The 22359-nt window shown below is 40.2% G+C and overlaps 1 long non-coding RNA gene across 3 annotated transcripts in view; it reads left to right on the top strand.

The window, feature by feature from the left end:
• Nucleotides 1-22359, top strand: part of LOC120371600 — a 196359-nt gene that overhangs the window by 67367 nt on the left and 106633 nt on the right. Inside the window, exon 4 of one of the 3 annotated variants that reach the window (XR_005584481.1) lies at nucleotides 937-1128. The exons of the other annotated variants lie outside the window; for them this stretch is intronic. This is a non-coding gene — a long non-coding RNA (uncharacterized LOC120371600). Of the gene's footprint in view, nucleotides 1-936; nucleotides 1129-22359 lie in introns of those variants that run through there. 3 annotated transcript variants of the gene reach the window in all.

The raw sequence follows: 22359 nt of genomic DNA on the forward strand, positions 1-22359 counted from the left end.
AATCTAAATGAAAATGTATTTATTCTAACAGTAATAACTCATTTGTTGTCACGGTTAAAATAATTAGGAAATGGATGTATTGATTTCAGATCAAAACTACAGTTCTGTAAGAATTGCTGGTTTTGGATTACATGTGTTATTCAAACTTACCCATCAGTTTGAGGTCATATCATGGTTTCACTCCTGGCTAGTTTCATTTTAAGAGAAGGATTTTTTGGAAACCAATGTGGCAAAGGTAAAACGGGAGTTTCACTAAGCTTTGTGCACTGTGTGTTTGTTACAAAGTTATCACAAGTTTCAGCAAAATATGTATAATATCAGAAACAAGTCTTGAACATTATCCAGAGAAAGCAATACGTTTTCCTTTCAGTTTCTGTGAGAGGTTCTTGGACTTAAAAATATATTTGCATGAGATTTGTCTGAATTAATTTCAGTGTTCACGACCAAAGATAGATAACCTCTCCGTACTTCGGTTTACCTATCTGTAAAGTGCATAGAATACTTACAATCTCCCAAGAGTGGTGTGAATCTTATTTAAATAATATTAAGTATGAATAGTTATGAAATTTGTATTAACTGTTTTGTTGAATACCACTTCATTAAAATGGTTTGTGGGAAAGGGTTGCTTTTGACAAACTTCCCTTCTGAAAACTTATTTGGGGAAAAATGTTGTCAAATTGTTGAAACATATTGTTTCGTTTCAAAATTTTAAGTTAATTTGTAGTTTAAAAAAAGCTGTTTTTTTAAAAAAAGTTAAAGCCAAAATTAAACATTTAGAAGTTATCAAAACAAAATGATTAATAAAGCAAAATATTTTTGAAATCTCAAAATTCTCAGAGAATAGGAAAACAGTTTTCTATCCAGATCTATTGATATGGTGTTTTTAGATCCACAGATGAAACATGCTATATTGTCCTGATTCTGTTTCCACTCTAGATGCTGGCAAAATTCCCATTGAATTCAGTAGTGGAGGAGACCAATCACGGACCTATAAGCGTAAGCGTTTGGAGCATCCAGACTGTGTGTTTGCAATACCCACATTCAGACTGCCAAAGCAAAACAGGATACCAGTATGCTAAATTCAGCTTCAGAGTACCTGCTCCAATGCAGTCTTTAAAAACAAAATTCAAAAACCAGAAAGTAGTCTTTGTGAAAAGTGTTTTCCTATGAACATTGTTCCTTGACGTTATCAACTCCATCACAGAGGCCCTTCATACTAGGATACCCACAGCATAATTTGTTTTACCCCCCATTTAAAAAATACAAAACTTGAACCCCATGCAAGTTAAGACAGTCATCAGTCATAAGTAAACTCATCATGAAAACTATTAGACTAAATAGAGAAATTAATTGCATCTTGCTTCCACAAATTGACTATCCAACAATAATTAACTTTATCTCATTAATTCTGATGTCTTACCTTTCTTGTTATACCTTTCTACTGAGGAAATAATGTCCTAAGACCAAAAACAAACTGATAAAAAGTAGAAGGAAACGACCTCTGTTGTGGTAATCGTTCTCATCAGCAAACTTTACCTAAAAGGATGTGCAATCTCACCTAGTTTTCAAATATTTTCAGTTCTTTTAAGGCTTTTTTTAATAATTTGTGAATCAAGAAGAATCTCAGTAAAGAATGTAGAGGACAACCAAAGAAAAAAATCAAGATTAATGCTAGAACTATTAACTCATAATGCAAGACTGTTTCCAAGCCACATCTGTAAAAAGTCCTCAGTTGACATAGCAGGTGTAATAGTTGTAAATTTATAATCCTGATACCAGGGAAACCAAGGGCAAAATGCTCAGTGACTTCAAGGTGATTTCAGAGGGGCTATGCCAATTTACACTAGCTGAGGTTGTGTTCCCATCTTTGAAAACGTGTGGATATGTTTATTATTACTAAACTATAACTATTATTATACTTATATTGCAGTAGCACCTAGAGCTGTAAATGCCAGGAAATATGCTGAAATAATATACACTTACATAGCATTTTTCTTCTGTATAGCTCTTTACAAATCTAATACTGGCCTACTACTGCACTACTGTTGCTGCCAAAAATCTTTCATACAAGTACAGTAGGTGGGAGTTTTGAATGCATCAGGATCAGGAATACAGAAACAGATCCATTCACTTATGAAGTACTAACCTACATTTCAAAATGAATAGTGATTTTGGATGTCTAACCTGAGATACCTTAAGAGGGCTTGATTTTTTTTCAGCAAGTGGCAAGTGCGAAGCACCAGCACCATATTATGGACATCTGTCCATCAGAAATTGCACAAAGGTTACAGACTTATTTCATATAGGCCATCGCATATTAATCACTTAGTGTTTTGGGCATCATTTGAATCACTGACTCAGGAGGTAAAATGCTTCACGGTACGTTATTTACTAATCCCTTGATCTCTCCAGGCCTCAGGAAAATAATCCCAACAGTGGATTTTTTTTTTAATCTTAAAGTGCTTAACAAACATTAATTTCAAAACTCAGTGTGGAAACAAACCTGAATTTTATTCTCAAGGTAAGATTTTGGTCACTTGACTGGTTTGTTTCTATTCAGAAAGATTAATGAAATTCCATATTGGAGTTTGTCCAAGGTCACTTATCCAGCAGTTCTAAGACGTTTTCTATCATCTCTGTTCCCCTGTTGTTAGCTGGTTTGGTTTACAAGTTGGTTAAATTTCTTCCTAAGGACGTTCTTTGGTTGGTGAAATAAGTCACAGGTCTGAGGTTCACTGACTAGAACTGAAATCTTGGCTCTAGATATTTAGGGACAGGTTTCTGAAAGAGCTTGGGGTCCAGTTTTAAAAAAGACGCAATGCCCAGTGGTGCACCCATTTGCTGAGTCCTGTTGAAAATCTGGCCCTCGATAGGCAGAGAATACCCTGAAGAAGCAGCTTGATGAAAAGATATTTAGGAACTCAGAGAGCAACTGTTAAACAGATAGAAGAAATCCCCTCACATAAATATAAGAAATACATAAAAATCATTTACAATCTTCAGCCTGTCTTCCCCGGTTTTTGTATGAGGCCTAAGTTAACAATGTACTCTTAAGACAGTATACTATTATTCTTATTTTAGTGCATTTCATGTCTATAATATTAATATAAACAAAGGTGCTGACAGGAGCTAAGGTTTTAAACTGGTTTAAATTTGAATTTGACTTATGATTTTCCACAGGGAAAAAGACTAAACAGTTTAAGTTGATTAAAGTTCTTAAAGCTGCAGTAAATAACGAAAGCCATTTGTGTGTGTGGTTTCTTTTCTACAGGAAAATTGAGTATCTGGATATTAGTGAATGACAGTTTCATGTGATGATTTTTTTTTCTCTTGAAACAAAGAGTTAAAACCATTTCTGTTTTTTCACAAACTTTTTCTGGGTAGTTTCAATTTTCTAATTGTTACAGGGCCCTGATTCAGCATGCACCAAAAATGCCTTGTTAAGCATGCACCTAACTTTAAGCACATGAGTTGGTCCTTAGGGTTGCCAGGTGTCTGGTTTGAAAGTCTGTTTGAAAAGGGGAACTGACAGTGGGCAGTCAGATCTACTGAACGGAGACTGAAAGTCTGGCTACTACGGGCTGGAGAGCCGGGGAGGCACTGGGTCATCACTCATGCCAGCCCCTACTCAGCCAGGACCGCCTCCTACCTGCATGGGGTGGCTGCAGCTCCCAGCCCCTGCTGCACAGGTGAGTCCATCCCAACCCAGGTGGCGGCAGTGGTAGGGTGTGGGGGTGAGGGGAGGAAGAGTGGAAAAGCAGAGAGCGACAGTGGAAGTGGGGGAAGAGGAGCAAATGGGGGATGGGGCCTTGGGGGAAGAGGTGGGCGTGACCTCAGGTGAAGGTCCCGGGCAGAGATGGGGCCTGGGGAAGGGGCAGGGCCTTGAGGGGAAATGGTGGGGCAGGGGAAGTTCTGGCATTCCTGCTGGAGTGTCCAGTTTTTAAATATTACAAAGTTGGTAACCCTACTAGTCTCATAGAAATCACATGAAATCAATAGAACTATTCATATGCTTAAAATTAGGTGTATGCTTAAGTACTTTTCTGAAGTAGGACAACTTTAGTACTACATGCTGTTATCCTGAAAAATGAGTTTTGGGGTGCTGCTATACTAACTTGCCTATTCCCCCCCTTAATCTATTCTTCCTGAGGTAAAAGTTCCCAGGGTTTCTAAGGAAACACTCAAAAGACACAGATATAACCTTCCAATAAAGTAATTGAGACAGGCAGTAATCTTTCCAAAACAAAGTATCTTTTTATTAAAATAGCTAATAATCCCATATACAGTGTATCCTAAAAATCCTAAATAAAGCACAAAATCCCTGAGACACAAATCCCTTATTGCAAGATAAAGAGCACTTGAACCATAATAGCATATAGTTCAAATGATACTAGGTGAAGCAATTTGTTGTAAGTGGCCAATTTGCAACAAATTGCCCACAGCAGATCTTAAATTGCTTTAAAGTTTACTTAGATAAAATACAGTTAAAACATAGCAAAGAGTCCTGTGGCACCTTATAGACAAACAGATGTATTGGAGCATGAGCTTTTGTGGGTGAATACCCACTTTGTCGGATGCATGTAGTGGAAATTTCCAGAGTCAGGTATAAATATGTAAGCAAAAATCAGGCTAGAGATAATGAGGTTAGTTCAATCAGGGAGGATGAGAGGCCCTCTTCTAGCAGTTGAGGTGTGAACACCAAGGGAGGAGAAACTGCTTTTGTAGTTGGCTAGCCATTCACAATCTTTGTTTAATCCTGAGCTGATGGTATCAAATTTCAGAGGGGTAGCCAATGTAATATATGCCATCATATGCCAGCAATGCCCCTCTGCTATGTACATCGGCCAAACTGGACAGTCTCTAAGGAAAAGGATAAATGGACACAAATCAGACATTAGGAATGGCAATATACAAAAACCTGTAGGAGAACACTTCAACCTCCCTGGACACACAATAGCAGATCTTAAGGTGGCCATCCTGCAGCAAAAAAACTTTAGGACCAGACTTCAAAGAGAAACTGCTGAGCTCCAGTTCATCTGCAAATTTGACACCATCAGCTCAGGATTAAACAAAGACTGTGAATGGCTTGCCAATTACAGAACCAGTTTCTCCTCCCTTGGTTTTCACACCTCAACTGCTAGAACAGGGCCTCATCCTCCCTGACTGAGCTAACCTCGTTATCTCTAGCTTGCTTCTTGCTTGCTTATATATACCTGCCCCTGGAAATTTCCACTACTTGCATCCGAAGAAGTGGGTATTCACCCACGAAAGCTCATGCTGCAAAATGTCTGTTAGTCTATAAGGTGCCACAGGATTTTTTGCTGTATCAAATTTGCAAATGAACTGAAGCTCAGCAGTTTCTCTTTGAAGTCTGGTCCTGAAGGTTTTAAATCTGCTATTGTGTATCCAGGGAGATTGAAGTGTTCTCCTACAGGTTTTTGTATATTGCCATTCCTAATATCTGATTTGTGTCCATTTATCCTTTTACATAGGGACTGTCCAGTTTGGCCGATGTACATAGCAGAGGGGCATTGCTGGCATGTGATGGTGTATATTACATTGGTGGATGTGCAGGTGAATGAACCAGTGATGGTGTGGCTGATCTGGTTAGGTCCTGTGATGGTGTCGCTGGTGTAGATATGTGGGCAGAGTTGGCATCGAGGTTTGTTACATGGATTGGTTCTTGAGTTAGAGTTACTATGGTGCGGTGTGTGTAGTTATTGGTGAGAATATGCTTCAGGTTGGCAGGTTGTCTGTGGGTGAGGACTGGCCTGCCACCTAAGCCCTGTGAAAGCGAGGGATCATTGTCCAGGATGGGTTGTAGATCGCTGATGATGCGTTGGAGAGGTTTTAGCTGGGGACTGTATCTGATGGCCAGTGGAGTCCTGTTGGTTTCTTTCTTGGACTTGTCTTGCAGTAGGAGGCTTCTGGGTACACGTCTGTCTCTATTGATCTGTTTCCTTATTGCCTCATGCGGGTATTGTAGTTTTGAGAATGCTTGGTGAAGATTTTGTAGGTGTTGGTCTCTGTCTGAGGGGTTGGAGCAGATGAGGTTGTACCTCAGTGCTTGGCTGTAGACAATGGATCGTGTGGTGTGTCCGGGATGGAAGCTGGAGGCATGAAGGTAGTCATAGCGGTCGGTGGGTTTTCGGTATAGGGTGGTGTTAACATGACCATCACTTATTTGCACCGTGGTGTCTAGGAAGTGGACCTCCCGTGTAGATTGGTCCAGGCTGAGGTTGATGGTGGGGTGGAAGCTGTTGAATTCGTGGTGGAATTTTTCTAGAGTCTCCTTCCCATGGGTCCAGATGATGAAGATGTCATCAATGTAGCGTAGGTAGAGAAAGGGCGTGAGTGGACGAGAGAATGAGATGTGTGTTTCTCTGTCACACACATATTAAATATTATAAAAACTATCCTAAACTAATACTAAAACTAATAAATTAAATTAAAAGAATATTAAGCTTACTCTATAAACCTATTGCTGCTTTCTTTTAAAAATTGAAGCACTGCTGGTGCTGTTCAGCTCCTGGTCAGTCAATTTGTTCCACTCCAGCTTTCTTCTCTCTCTCTCTCTCTCTCTCTGCAGCAGTCTGTCCTTGGCTTTTCTTGCTGGCTCTTCGGCTCCTCCTGCACGGGTCTTGCCTCTTCAGCCGCAGCCTCCAAACTCTCAAAAATGTTACAGGCAGCTGGCCTTTTATGCTACATTGTATATCTGTCTAGTTTCCTATTCTTGGCTACAGCTACCTCACTTGCACATGCTCAGTCTCGACCATTACCTCCGAATTCTGATTGTCAGGTTTGACCTTTAAAACAAGTTGTGGCTGGTATGACTAGGTTCTGACCAGTGAAAGGCTTAACTGAATGACCTCTCTGTCACCCCTCCCTTTCTTGCACATGCTCATTGTCGTTCCTTACTTCAAGTTTGGACTCTGCAACCCCTACACCATAGGTGCCAACTTCCTCCAAGCCCGGGGGGTGCTCAACCCCCTGCTCCACCCCCGGTCCCATCCCCACCCACCCCTTCTCCCAAGTCCTTACCCTGCCTCTTCATGCTCCCAACTCACCTCTTCCCATCTAGTTCCACCCCCTCCCCGATCATGCCATGTCTCGTCTCCTCCCAGTGCTTCCTGCATGCCAGGAAACATCTGATTGTGGTGGGAGGGAGGCGCTGGGGGGAGGGTAGGAGTTAATCTGCAGGGCTGCCAGCAGACAGGAGGCACTGGGGTGGAGGAAGGAATTTGGTTGCTAAGCTCCCACTATTTTTTTCTGTGGGTGCTCCAGCCCTGGAGTCTGTGCCTATGCTCTATACACACTTGGCTTTTTGCAAAGGTGCCATCTTGGAAATTCTGGGCTTTCTGCCAGGGTACCTTTTTTATTTTTTTATTATTTTTTTAAGAAATCCTAAATTCTTACTGAGCATGCTCAGGGTCCAGAGCATCCATCTCAGAGTGGAGTGATTTTTGCTTATCCAGAATGGAGATCAGAAATACAAAGTAGAGACTGGAGAATTTTCTCTGGTAATAATACCTAAGTACCTTGCTGTGTAGATTAATTAGATTAATCCCTGCATGGGACAATTCTTTGTTTTTAATTATTACTGTAAGCAGTTGATATTTTGAGGGGTTCTTTGAGTGGAGGCCAGAGATTTCAAAGCCCCCTCTACACACTTTATTCCAGATCATAAACCCTCAGAATGCTTTAAGGGACTTTATGCCAGTCAACATAGGGTATGTGTACACTGCAATGTAAGCCCAGGGTTTGAACTCAGGTTCAAGCCTAACCCCCCTTATATCTATACACAAATTGCAGGGTCCCAGGACCCAGTGGGTCTGAAGCTTGAGTCAAACTGGGACCCAGGGTTCAAGCCCTGTCGTTTTTCAGTGTAGACACAGCGCCATTCAACTTGTGCTCTGGGAGTCCACCAAAAGTATCCCGCAATTTCATGGGCCAACTTTCTTTGTCCTCTGTTAATGCATGATTTAATAGATGTTTTAATAAATAGGTAATCAACCTATAGACTCCAGCAGATCATTAGATTGCTTATAATCAGGGTTTATGACCATCTATAATACCATCTGCTCATGTGCTTATAACCATTTATAACAGAGGCTACTCATGCCTGTAATATCCTTACACCATCTGTTCATACTTTTTAACCCTTTATAGGCCATTTATATATGGAACCTTAAATTATGGCTGAAATTTGCTTATTTTAAACTGTTTTTAATTGGATAATGGCACTTAAAAGGTCAGCTTTTGTAGAATTATCTACTTTCTCATTCCTATTGGTCATATTTGGAGAGTTTCAGTACTTCCTTTTTAATTAAGCCACATGCTAAGAGAACGATTTAAACAAATTGTTGGATGAAATCCTGATCCTGTTAAAATTATGGCAAAACTCCCATTGACTGACTCTGAGAGGCCAGGATTTTACCACTCAGAATTTAAGAGTTGTCTCATGGAACATATGGTAACATATTCGGGGGATGTGATTACTAGTAGGATTAAGTAAATAAAAACATTTTATTTTCAAATAAATAAACTAGAGGTATGAATATTATTAATCCCTTCTGGCCAGTTGCCTAGCCATGATCGGTTGGTAATTTATTGTAGGCATCACAGTAGAAGTAGGTCCTGAGGAGAGATTTAGAGAAGGACAGAGTACTGGCCTTAAAGATTAATTTGGGGAGGGGAGTATCATGGAAAGCAGTATGCAGATACTTGCAGGAGAAGTGGGCAAGCAGATGATGAAGGGTGATATTACTGGTGGAATGGAATGGGTGAGGGATGATGCAATAGAATTGATTGCTAACTGTAAAATGTGTGGTACTCTTCTAGGATAACCTTGTGTAATAGACTATAGTGGATATTCAATGTCATAGAAAACTGAACCTGAACCTTTGCATAAGCTTGTCTAAGTAGGAATAACTACATTGGAGTTATCATCTAATGATAACGAATAGGAAAATGTAACAAGAGCCCAATCCAACTCTGATTAAAGTCAATGAAAAGCCTCTCACTGATCTCATAGGGGTTTATTAGGTCCCAGTGGACCAAATTGGGTTATTTCATTATAGCATCACCAACACTACACCAATGGCCAAATTATACCCTAGCATATGCAAACATAGTTCTCACTAGCTCAGATTGGAATGGTGCAGAAGAAGTCAAAGGGGAGTGGAAGGGGTGGAAACTGGCCTCAATTATTTCACCTCAGTACTGAAAATAATTTATTCATATTAGAGAGCTGACAGTATTCATTTCAAGTTAGCACTAAGGGTAGCTAGCAATCACTGCACTTGAATATCAGCAAAGAAATGTCCCTTGCCTGGTGTCCTTTGATGACTATGTTCTGAGAACTAAATTGTAATTTTATTATTCTTTCTATGCAGCTATCATTTGAGTTTTGAACAATTTCTCATTGTACAAAGTATTGGAATTACTAAATTATCCACAACAGATTTGTCTAATCCCAGTGTAATCTCTTCATATTGCATCTAAACTTTTTTTTTAAAGAATTGTATGCAAAGCCGTTAGCAAATGAATTTTTACAATTGTGAATGCTGTTGGGTTACCATTTACATCAGTTTCTATGTAATTATCTTGTAACATAATCAATTTCATAATAATGGATGATACAACATCTCTGCTTTCAACAGCTTTGTCCCTTCCTTATGGAATTATAGCCATAAAGATTGAAATCTAATTTATTCATTAGCCACATTTTTCTCTACAAATCAAATCATGGGCTAGTTTTTCCTACATCAGAAATATTTTTTTAAACTCTTGCTCATGTGCAATTAGATTAAAAACTTTGCTTTGCAACCTAAATAATAAAGAACTAATTGGAACTTGGTTGGGTTTGCAAGAGATTTTGTAAGTACTTTCAAGAGTGACATATAATTTAGATATATTTAGGATTGCTGTGGAGTGTTTATTTCCTTAGTTGTCTTTGAACATATGCAGACTTCAATGACATTTCTGCCAAAATTTTCCTACCTTCTCAGTTATATATAGGCTTGGAAGGATTAGATTTTTATTGGTAAATGTCAATAAACTGTACACACAAACTGATGGAAAAATATTTCCATGGATAATAATCAAAATTTACAGATAGGCGCAGAAAGAAAAATGCTGTTTCAGAATTTTAGAATTTGATTTAAGAATATTTACTTTGTATATTTTGACATGTGATGTTGGCACATGTCAAAGCTTTAACTTTTTGAACTCAACATCTACTCTCATTAAATAACTCTGACCCCCACCCCCCAATAATTTCCCCCAGTTGTAAAAAATCCTTCCAAGCCTATTTAAGTGGTATGACTGCATCATGTGACAGTCGAACAGAGTTTACGCTGCACCTAGCCCATGTCATTTCTCATAGAAATGAAAATCTAAGAAATCTCTAATATCAATTATATTCTGTGATTCATTTTCTTCCCATACTTGCAAATTATAAAGACTTGCCTATTCAAAAGCTCTATAATCTGTGATATGCTTTCAGGAATTATTTAATGCATCTAGGTCCAGTGCACTATTTCACAGAGCAGGAACCCAAACATGAAGGCTGCATATCATTGCAGGGTTGTTTCTTAAGGTTATGTGAAAAAAATCAGAAAAAATAGATTAAGCAACTATTCAGTAGCCATTATTAATCTTATCTTTTTGCTGCAAGTTTGTTGACATATTTTACCCTGCTGGCAATAGAAATCATGCAGTCCATCTACATTAGCTCTGAAAAATTGCATTTCATAAATCAACTGAACTTAAAAAAAAATCCTTTATATTTTTTCCACTGTGTTGGAAGGACTTGGAGACAGCAACATCCAGTGGTTAGAGCCGTTGGCATCTTTGTTGTGTTCCTAACTCTCCCTGACTCACTCTGGCATTTTTGGCCAGTAACATGCCCTCTCTGTGCCTCTGTTTCCTCAACTGAAGTTAACAGTAATAATCCTAAACCTCATTTGTAAAGCAGTTTGAGATACTTGAAGATATAAGTGCAAAAAATTGGATTATAATGACTATACACATATCAATGTTTAAAATGAAGTGAAGTGAAATTCCCCTCAAGTTAGAGCTATGTGGAAAATGAGAGATTTTTAGATCTTGCAAGTCAAGTTTTGTTATATTACTGGCCAAATAGCAATGCATTTTTAGGCAATATTTAGGTGGACATTAGCTGGCGGACTCAACAGACTGTAAATTCTCTCCAGATCAACACCATCTACGTATCAGCAACGGCAATTAACAATAGACTGTTTCCTGGTTTTTCACCATGCTGAGTAAAGAGAAATGACAAGCTGCATCATTCTTGAGCTTTGGGGACATATTTTTTGTCAGCTATCCTTCCAGTCTTTTGACATATTTGAGCATAAAATAATACTATAGAAGCTCCCATACTTGCTAGGTCTGCCATAGGAAATATCCTTCGGAATAACTGGCTCAGAACACTTGAAAATGTATCCCTCTTCTGTCATTGGCCTGCAAGATTACAAGGTTATCTTTGGAGAGATCCACTATTACATTTATTCAAAAAATCAGGAAGGTCAGTGCATCGGAAAGATCAGTAGAAGCAGTTAAGACAAATGCATGTAACAGTTAATTCCAAGACGAACTTTCATCCTGATAAAAAGTTCTCTTGACCCAATGCTTGGACTTTTGTTTTACAATTCTTTCAGGTATTGAAACTAAATAACTGACAGATTCCTCCAAGTGGACCTTCTGAAAAGCCATGTTATTTCACTGAAATAAATTGTAGTTATGTGGGTTGCATCATTCAAGAGAACGATTTTTTTAGTGGGCAACTTCTCCAGAGCCCTGCCACCTATTTGACTGATGGGCAAGTACTCAAAATAACTGAAGTGCCAGACATGTGTGGGGCAACTGTAGAGCAAAGGCAAGTGATAAGAAGCCAGGTGATCACTGGAGCAGTGTCCCATTGAGGAAATTTTGTCGCTCTTATTTACATGTGGCACGAGACATAATATAAAGTGTACCACTAAGGTGCCCATGTCTGTTGGAGAATAGAGATGCTCAAATATTTATATAAAATAAAGGCTTATTGTCATTAATGGGATTTATTTATTTATTTAGATTCTACAGAAGACAGTGAAAAATTTGGCAAAATAACTAAGTCATCTACCTACAAATGACCATCTGTGTGTCAGCTATCAAAGCTGTGAAAGCTTTGCTTGGAGACACATCAAATATAACATTACTATTAAGTTCCTTTTAACTCAGACATAACTGACTCATGAAGCTGAATGTAAAACTCAAATTGCCTGACCTTTTAAAAAATGTTTGTTCTTAACATGTACAATGAAACAGTGCACAGTGAATCCAAAATCTCCTACTATTGAATATTTGGGGAATTTCCTGGTTCTGTGCAAAGTAAATAGAGAGGCAAGAGAGACAGATTTAAAAAGAGAGAGAAATTAACAGTGGCCTTTGACAATAGATGTTTTTAAAAATCCCATATTTGGTTTAATTCTGTCCATCCCACCCTTTTGCTTTGTATAACAGATGCTCAGCTAACTAGATCCAAAACAAAAGGCAATAAAGATAAACAGCTGGACACTTAACAATTAGCTATAAAACTAGTTATGAATACTTTTTTTTATCCTGAGTGCTAAACTATTTTTATTACAAAAAGGAATCATTTGAGTGGCTCTCTTTCATGCATATATTTTAAAAAGCACATACACCAACATCATATTTCAGTGTCTTGGCCTTACACCTTTCCTTACAAAAGCTGTGAAGATAGAATGGTTCCCATATAAAACCTGGCCTATCCCAATCCATTCTGGGCTTTCTTTTCTATTTTTATTGCTATTGTCAAAAATCAGCTTCATTCTTGCAGCGATCAAACGAAAGATAGGGGCTATAGACTGTACTGATATTTTAAGTTACTTAGAGAGAAACTGTTGCCTTGGATTCTCTGCTGCATACACTAATTCATGAAAACTGGTCATGAGGATATTATGGATGTCCTTGCTTAGGGCCTGCACAAACTCCCATTGCAATCAATGGAAAGACTCCCTACGACTTCAGTGGGAGTTACATCAGATTCATAAATTGTAAACTCATTGAGGCAGGATGTGTCTGTGTGTATTTTGTCTCTGGTACAGCACTGAATGCAGTATTGGCACATTGCAAATGTTAGTAATTATATCAGAATCCACCCCAATTTAGAAGATGCTCAGTGCTTTCTGTCTAAACTAAGCCCTACAGTAAAGTGTTTTAAATATGGAGTAAATATTTCAAAAATGTCTAGGTGACTTGGGCGTTTAAGTCCCATATGGGTGCTTAGGAGCCTACTTCCCACTGGCTGTCAATGGAAATGAGAGTAGCAGAGATCCTCTCATCCTGGCGAATCAAAGGTGTCAATAGGGTGTCCCCTACTATTGACTCAGCAGCCGGAATGTATCTGCTTTGGTGAATGGAGAGGGCCCAGTGTATTCTTCTCTTTCTGTCTCACACACACAGTCCTCTGCTAGGATGATATTAGTGAGGTCACCCTTAGAACAGTCCTGCTGAGATGAATAGGATAGTTAATGCCTCTCAGCTCTATTATTTCAGACTGTCTGCAGACTCTGGTGGACATTACTTCATTGGTTGCCCTTGTATCATGTTTTCAAAGTTGTCATCTCAACCATGAGGCTTGGAAGCTTACTCTTTTTTATTTAAATGAAAGTTGAGATTTTGATTTAATCACAGGACTCCAGGACTTGGGCCCTCAGTCACAGCCCAATAGGGCCTATGCCTAAATCCAGCCCTGAATGTTACACAGGTACCCAGCTAAGACCATAAAGTTATACTAACTGCAAAAATATTAAAAGCACTACATTTCACAGCTTTGAGAGCATGAGCTACTATGAGGAAATGAGGGAGGAAGTTATGAAAGCAATTTAATTAAATTACTAATATGGTAATCTGAAAGAGGAATAATTCATCAGCACCTTCAGGCAGAATAGCTTCTAAAAATTACAAGCTAATATACACAGGCATCTGCTCATGTGATCAGTTATCATGAGGTTTTATTTTATAAGCATTCACTTAACCACTGCACAACAGAAATGTAACACTTCACAACTGTTATTCTCACATTTCATAACAGTTCACAGAGAACTTCTCCATTTATTATGTTTTTCTGAATTTCATGCAATGTCAATATTTAGGAGGATATGTAATGCGCAGCATTGCTGGCATGAAGTAAATTGTCACTTTCATGTTTATTAGACCCAAGCAACCTTTTTGAAATGGATCCCATGTTGATACTCATGCCGACTATGGGTTGTATCAGGAAATATGCTGTTACTTCTTGGGTGGTGAGAACAGAAAGAGTATGCACATTTCTGGACTAGCTTCCTCCCATCAACCCTTTGGATGTTAGTTTTTTCTTTTAAGGAGAAAATGATTCTTTCATAACCTTTGTATGCAGACTCAATGAAATAAATACACATTCTATACCCCACTTCCTCAAAGGAAAGTCATGAGGTTTAGGGAGAAAGGCAGATCCAGTGGTCAGAGTACTAGCTTGGCACCTGGGAAACATAGGTCCAGCTCTCTGCACTGCAACAGACTTCTCTGATTTACATTTTAAATTATAAAGGTTTGAAAGTTGTTGTTCTTGTGTTTATAGCTTTCTGCCAAGTGTCATTATTTGTGACACTGGCAATATTGGGCACCAAACAGAGATTCTGATTTTCTTTTCCAACGTACAACAATTTTTATTGGACATGGCTCGCTCTGGGCAGGTCTACATTACCGCTTGAGTCCATGTAACTTATGTCGCACAGGGAAAAAGACACCACCCTTGGTGATGCAAGTTACTGCGACCTAAATGCTGTCCACACCGGCACTGTGTTGGTGGGAGACACTCTCCTGCTGACATAGCTTCCACCTCTCACAGAGGTGGAGCAATTATGCCGATGAGAGAGCACTCCCTAGTCGGCATAGCGTGTCTTCACCAGCCACACTACAGCAGGGCAGCTGCATCGGTACAGCTGCACCAATGTAGCAGTTCTAATGTAGACCTGCCTGCTGTGTATTATTGGTTTTGCATGGTTATGAACAGAAAAGACTATGAAACTACAAAATATAGGCACTACCAGTACCTAGCTAAGGAGTTCTGCATTAGGTGTAGCTGATGCTGGCATAAAACTTACAGCTCAGGACTCCATACTTGAACCAGGTTTCTGTCTGATCACTGCTAGGGGGGGGAATACTTTTGGATGTTAATCCAGCCTTCTTTCTAAGAGGGGGCTTTTACCCTTAGTAACCCATCAAAAAAGTTCATGGAAAAACCACCTCTTTATTATAATTACCCCATTTACTCACATGTAGTGTACACAGAAAGAGACAACTTATAACCCATTTAAATAATTTTTAGAAGCCCTTAAAATCACAAACTTCAATTCAGCCAATTACAGATAATTGTACCCAAACAAAACATCCACCTGCTTACTAAACTACAGCGCCCGGTGTTTCTGAGGTGCCTAAGGTCAGGAGCCACTTCCCCTCCATATGTAAACTTCAGGCTTTAGGCATGTCTTAATTCAGTAACAAGGAGTGTTGAACTGTGCTGATGATAACCAGAATGAGTAACTTTGTTCCAGCTCTCACTAATTAGTTCATGGAACAAACACCCAATCAGTGTGGAAACCAAGCTGCATACTTTTTAATCAAGCTACATGGTGTTCAGGTTACTTACTACCATATACATTTAGCCTCTAAGGATATGTAAAATATAAGTAGAGTTTAATTGAAATACTCCAAACTTTTCATAATTATAAGGTTTCTCAAAACAACTGTTTCATTTACTTGCTTCCTGCCATAGTCTGAGAGCTGCATGGCTCAAGATTGCACAGGTTACCTCTTTAAAACAAAAGGACAAACAAAGATTTGTTAGCAAGCAAAACAGAAATTCACATACACCCCTTCCCCATCTCCTACTCCAGAACTCCAGTGGAGATCTGAGTTCCCTTGATACAATCCTAGCAAGTCATAATATCCACCACAAATAAATCCACATTAACAAATTGTAAAATACGTAAACATCTGGCAGATATGCACGTGCTTAACTTTAAGCCCAGGAGCAATCCCACTGAAGTCAGTGAGATTATTCACATTCTTAAAATTAAGCACATACTGCCTTGGCCTAAACTACAGAGTTTTGCTGGCATGGTTTTGTTGGCTAGGTGTATGGGAAAAAATTACACACATAGCTATGCCGGCAAAAATCCAGTATAGACACAACTTTACCAACAAAGTGCTTTTGTCGGCATATCTAATGTGTTCTAAGGAGGTGGTGTAGCTATACCAGTAGAACAACTCCTTTTGCTGGCAGGTGGTGCGTCTCCACTAGGGGGCTTTGCCAGCATAGTTGTACTGGCGAAGGCTCTATAGCAGTAGTTCTCAAACGTTTTTTTCATGGACCACTTGAAAATTGCTGAGGGTCTTAATGATCTTTCCAAATGATCTTTCCAAATGTTGTTTTTATACCATTAGCTAACTATTGTAAAGTGCTTTGGCTAAAAGTGCTATATAAAAAAAAACTAATTTTTTTTTTTATATAGCACTTTTTTTAAAAACACAATTCATATTTTAATATCAGTAGTCTTACCTTTCTAATGCAATGGATGTGCACTCTCTCCCCTGCCATGGCAGCCCCTAAGCTGGGGCTGGGAAGGAGTGGGGGTCTCTCTCTCTGTCCCCTGCCACAGCAGCCCCCGAGCTGAGGCTGGGAAGGAGGGGGGTCTCTCCCTCGCCACAGCAGCCCCCGAGCTGAGGCTGGGAAGGAGGGCGGTCTCTCACTGGCAGCCGCAGCCCTGGAGCTGGGGAAAGTTGCCTTTCTCTGGTCGCTGCAGCCCTGCACTTCTCGAATTCTCCCCACCCCCTCTTCTCACCCCACTGCCCCCTCCCACCTCTTCCCGCCAAGGCCACTCCCTCGCTTTACATGTGCATCTTCTCCAGGGTCCAGGTACCTAATTAGTGGAGCCACATCCATGCAGCCCACTGATTAGGTTGATGGCCCTTCATTCTCTCATGTGTGGCCGCCCAGGCGCGCACCTCAGAGGGAACTATCCGTGGACTACCTGAATGGAGCTCGTGGACCACTGGTGGTCCACCGACCACAGTTTAAAAACCTCTGTTCTATAGTATAGACAAGACTTTAGTTTTTAGGATGGGGGCCTAATAGCTTGCTGTTAGATTTTGTAGATGAATTCTCTCCTCTCTTCTCTTTTGAGGTGCAGATGTCAGATCATTTTACACAGTAAGGACCATATGGCTTGTGGGAACATCTCTCAGTTCTCACCTTTGACTGACAGCATACAAAGTATTTGACATGGGTGCTATTTCAGCACTGCTATAGATACTCTGAGTTTCAGATCTCACTAAAGCAAATTAATGAACCTGATAAATAATTATGATTTTCTTTAAGTGTGTGATAGCAGAAATGTATATCCCATTCCAAGGGTTTTGTTGGTCCGTAAGTGGAGCAGAGACCTACACAAGCTTTTGTTAGCTTGCCTTATGCTAGGACAGCTTTTTAGTACTTTATAATAAATATGAAATACTGTGGGTTAATATTTATTTATTGAAAATAGCATGCAAGAAAAGTATTGCAAAGATCCTTCCTACCTCTAGTAAGATTTATATTTTACAAATTAAAACTTTGATCTTACAATCTGATCCTCTTTGCCCTGAGACCCCCTGACTTTAATGGGATTCTATGAGGCAGATCCCTTTCAGAATTGATGCTTAAAATAACTGAATTTTTCATATTTCTTTCTTACCAGTATGGAATGCAGCCTAGAATGGGCTTTGATGAACAGCTGAAGGTAGTTTAACACCACAGTTAAAGGACTCCAAGCATAACAACTTGTACCCACATAAGCAAACAATTTGTAAAACAGGAAAGAAGTATTTTGGTGCTTTGCCATTCTGAAATCTTGTCCCATTTGCAACTCTAAGGGCTTAATTCTGCACGTACCAGGGCAGGAGAAATTGCTACTAATATCTCTATCTCAGTTGCCATATTATTTTGTTATTATCATAGTTCTCCAATGAGGTTTTGCAGCTTTACAGTATCCAGAAAAATATAAATACAGGCCACCACGGTAGGGAGGCCCAAGAAACCAGACAAAATTGAAGCAAAACTGTCTCTTGCATCTCCTTTTTTTGTGGAGATTTATGTTTCTTTATCCTCTACAGTGCAAAATTTCAGTGGGGCAGGGAAGTTTGAGGAATCAACTGCCATCAACAACTGGAGCATTAAATGGAAACCTGCAAAAACTGGCAGAGAGAGGGTGAATTCCTCTCTTCACTGAAGTCAATGACAGAATGCCGTTTACTTCAATTATTATTATTTGTATTACCATAGCATCTAGGATCCCTACGTATGGACCAGTACCCCACTGTGTAGGTGATGTACAAAACTACAGCCTCTGCCCTAAAGAGCTTACAGTCTAACTGTAAGACAAGAGACAACAGATGGATACAGACAGAGGCGGATTAGGGGTTTGTATGGCACTGGGCCAGAGCAAGTGGCAGAGCCGGCTCCAGGGGTTTTGCCGCCCCAAGCAGCCCCCGCCCAAAAAAAGGTCGCGATCACGATCTGCAGCAATTCAGTGGGAGGTCCTTCACTCTGAGCAGGAGTGAGGGACCCTCCGCCGAATTACTGCTGAATAGCTGGCTGTGCTGCCCCTCTGCGGAGTGGCTGCCCCAAGCACCTGCTTGCTAAGCTGGTGCCTGGAGCTGGCCCTGGCAAGTGAGGGGGCCCCTCCCCACTCCTTCCACCTGCAGTTCCCCCCCCCCTCCAAGCACTCCTGCTGGGAGGCAGCGGTGGGGCACGGGGGTGCCCATTTTTCCCAATTGACTGGGACCCCTGGCCACAGGCCTCATTGGCCAGTGGCTAACCTACCACTGCACACAGGTGGGGAAGAACAAGGAAACAATGAGACCATGTTGCTCAGCATGAAAGGCAGTGGCATCAGTGCACCAGCGTATTTTTTTTTCTTTTTTGTATACATCACAGCAAAGGAAAGTTTTAAGGAGAGATTGGAATGTGGATAATGAGATAGTTTTACAGATATTTGCAAGGAGCTGTTCCCAAGCATGAGTAGCAGCATGGGAGAACACAAAGGTACTTATTTTTAAAATGTAATGAGTAGGTGATAGAGACTGGCATCACGGGCAGATTGGAGGCAGGAGGCAACTTCAGTAGGGCCAGGATTTCACTCAGAGTGTCTCATGTGACAACACACCTAACACTGTGGAGTGGTTAATGAGCCAAATTACTATCTTATGCCACAGGAATTTTTTGGTGGCAGAAACTGAGTTCTCTAAATGCAGTTTTGTGAAACTGATGCCTAGAGGTTTCACAAAAACTCATCCACCTTCTAACCTGATTATTCAATGGTTAACATAGCTGCCTAATGTACTGCACTCTTCAGGAAAATGTTTGTAACCTAGACTTTGAGAGATAATCACGTACTCCTGTTTGGACAAACAAAAGGTATTTATGTGAGCTGTTTTACCAAATTTGCCCTCTGCTTTCCAGTCAGCTCAGAGGACTTCCACCTCTACTTCTCAACTGGCTGTAGTGAAGGAGAATGAATATGATGTCTCTTGTTCTAGACTAGCCTCTTCCAGGATTTTATCCTCTCCTGTGGCCTGTGAGCTTTTTTTAGGGGGAGGAAGAGAAATGGCTACTGAGTAGGGCTGGTTAAAACCTTTCCATCAAAGTAGTTTCTGGTGGAATATTGGGTTTTGACAAAATGAATGTTTTCACAAAAAAGTATCTGGTTTCCTTGGAAAACTTCAACTGTGCATCAAAAAACAGGATGGCCTCAAACTGAAATATTTCAACTTGAAAATGCTGCCATGGTGCCTTCTGAAATTTATAGCTTGCTTGCCTCAGATGTCCCCATTCTCCTCTGGAAACTGGCTCCCAGCTGGACTACATCTCCCATGAACAACCACAACCAGGGGTTCCCATGATATATCACATCTCCTTTCCAAGAGGGGAAATTCTGGTGAATCGTGGGTAGGCTTGAAAGGATTATATTTTATTGGTAAATGTCAATAAACCATACACACAGAACTGAGTAATAATTAAGGCTATGATTTAATCGTTGATATTTTTAGTAAAAGTCATGGACAGGTCATGGGCAAGAAACAAAAAATCACGGCCCATGACCTGTCTATGACTCATACCATAAATACCCCTGTGGGGGCGGAGCTGACAGCACCAGCTGCCGGGGGGGGGGGGGCAGCCCGAGAGGCCCGCTGAACTAGCTGCTGGGGGAAGCCCCTGGGAACCCAGCTGCAGGGGTGGGGAGGTAGTGGCTGCTCCAGCTGCCACTGGAGGGGGAGTCCCGGGGCTTCTAAATACAATAAAACTTGGATTTTTCAAACCCCCATTTACAAAAAAAAATGTAGTCTGAAATATCCTTGTGTCTACTGGTCTGTGTAGATTACTGCATATTCCCTCAGAAGTAAGAACCCCTGATTGCAGGGCACTGGAAACCTTAGTGCAAAGACCTTCACAAAATCAAAATTCTTCTGTCCTATCTTTCAGTTTAGGCATAAAACCAAAATCCTGCCCACTTGTGGTTATTAATGTTCCCATTGCTTTTTCAGTGTTAGAGCCTCTCATTCATGCTGCAAAGCAGATAAAACTATTTGTCTCTTGCTAAATTTCATATACCTTCTATTAAACATTACTCTTTTTTTACTACCTTGTTTAAATCTTTCAACAGCAGATGTGGCCAAATGGTCCATTTTGTTTAATCCCAGAACAGTTGCAAGCATTGTTTATATAATCAAGGCACGTTTAAAAAGATGTATGCCGACAGCTAATGATTTTTTTAATGTAGATGCATAGTGCAAGTATTATCTATCTCCTTATGGTTACATCTAATATATCTTAATTCATGTTAAATGGAATTACTGTTGTAATTTGTACTACAACTGATAGCATAAAAAATGTCTGATGCCTAGTGTTAGACTAAATGCCACATATGAGTGAATGATAATTTTTCACTTGACAATGTTGCTCTCTGCTCTTCTCCCTTTTTGCTATAAGGGGCTATGTTAGGGTTCTCAGAAGAGCTGAAAAAGGCTCTTACAAGCCAGACGATCAAATTCTATGACTCTTACATCAAGTATCCAGAGCTCTGACCCCATGTTTTTGCACCATAAAGATTTTGCTGTTGCTGTGGAGCAGGAAGCAGAATGAATCCATAACTGCCAGTTTTTCAACAGCTTCCTCTTCTCTTCTTCCCTCCCTGAGCTTAAAAAAGGACTCAACTTGTTCAGTTTTTCTGAGTCAGCAACAGCAAGTGCTCTCTCCTATGAAACTCCTTCCTATGAAACTTGCTCAGTGATCCTATTCTCCCTGCTTTCCTATTTCTTCCCTTTTTCTTTTGTTCTTTCCCCCTCCACACCCCTTCTCTCACCCTCCCTTCTCCTTTTGTGTGTGTGAGAGGCCATGGGTGATGACGGAACCAAATTTTTTAGGAAACAGTTGACCCCCCTCCTTGGCACTGAACTCAAGTGAGAGATTGAAAGGACCCCCCTGATGGTGAAATGGGAGACTGCAGAGGGACCCCTGGACTTCATTATATAAGAGTTTGACACATGACTGTTTATAGTCTGAATTTAAGGAAATGAAATAATGATTCTTTGAGGCTGTTCGAGACATACATCCAAAACACACTGCTTTTTAGTTCAGATGATTACTACACTTGGATTGAGGCATTCAGCTATGGTGTGCAAGCATTCCAAGTGGGATTGTGCTGGGGAGTATTGTAGAAGTAAAGTACCTGAAGAACTGGAAATCCTCCTGGACTAAGTGTATGCACTTCTAAGAGGTTACAAGCAGCTGTTGTGCCTCAGTTATCTGAGCAACCTTTTAGCAGCCTCATCTAGGGTCAAACATTGTCAGCTTTGTAGCATGAGAGTGATTAACACCTCCAGTGCCCAGATATTATGTTAGCTGCCTGTATAGCTCCACAACTACAACTTTACTCTGTAGGTGTAACACACTCCCTTTTCCTAGTAGGTGCAACCCCCTTAAAACAATCTTCAGACTGGTGGAATTTTTTTCAAATGGAGAGTGCATGTTGTCCCTTACCATAGGATCCACCTGTGAGGTTGTCTGTCTAATCTTTCTATAACATTGCTAAGGCATCTTTCTTCATGAGGATGTAGGTTCTGCACAATAATTAAGAAGAAAGCACAAAAAGTCTAAGGAGGCATTTTTCTCTGATTTTTGAGACTTCAGTAAGGGTGTAGAATTATTTTAAATAGCAGATACTACTGAGGAAGAGGTTGACTGAGAAGGTGTGT

The sequence above is a fragment of the Mauremys reevesii genome, linkage group 9 (genome assembly GCF_016161935.1).
Source record: "Mauremys reevesii isolate NIE-2019 linkage group 9, ASM1616193v1, whole genome shotgun sequence".
Classification (NCBI taxonomy): domain Eukaryota; kingdom Metazoa; phylum Chordata; order Testudines; family Geoemydidae; genus Mauremys; species Mauremys reevesii.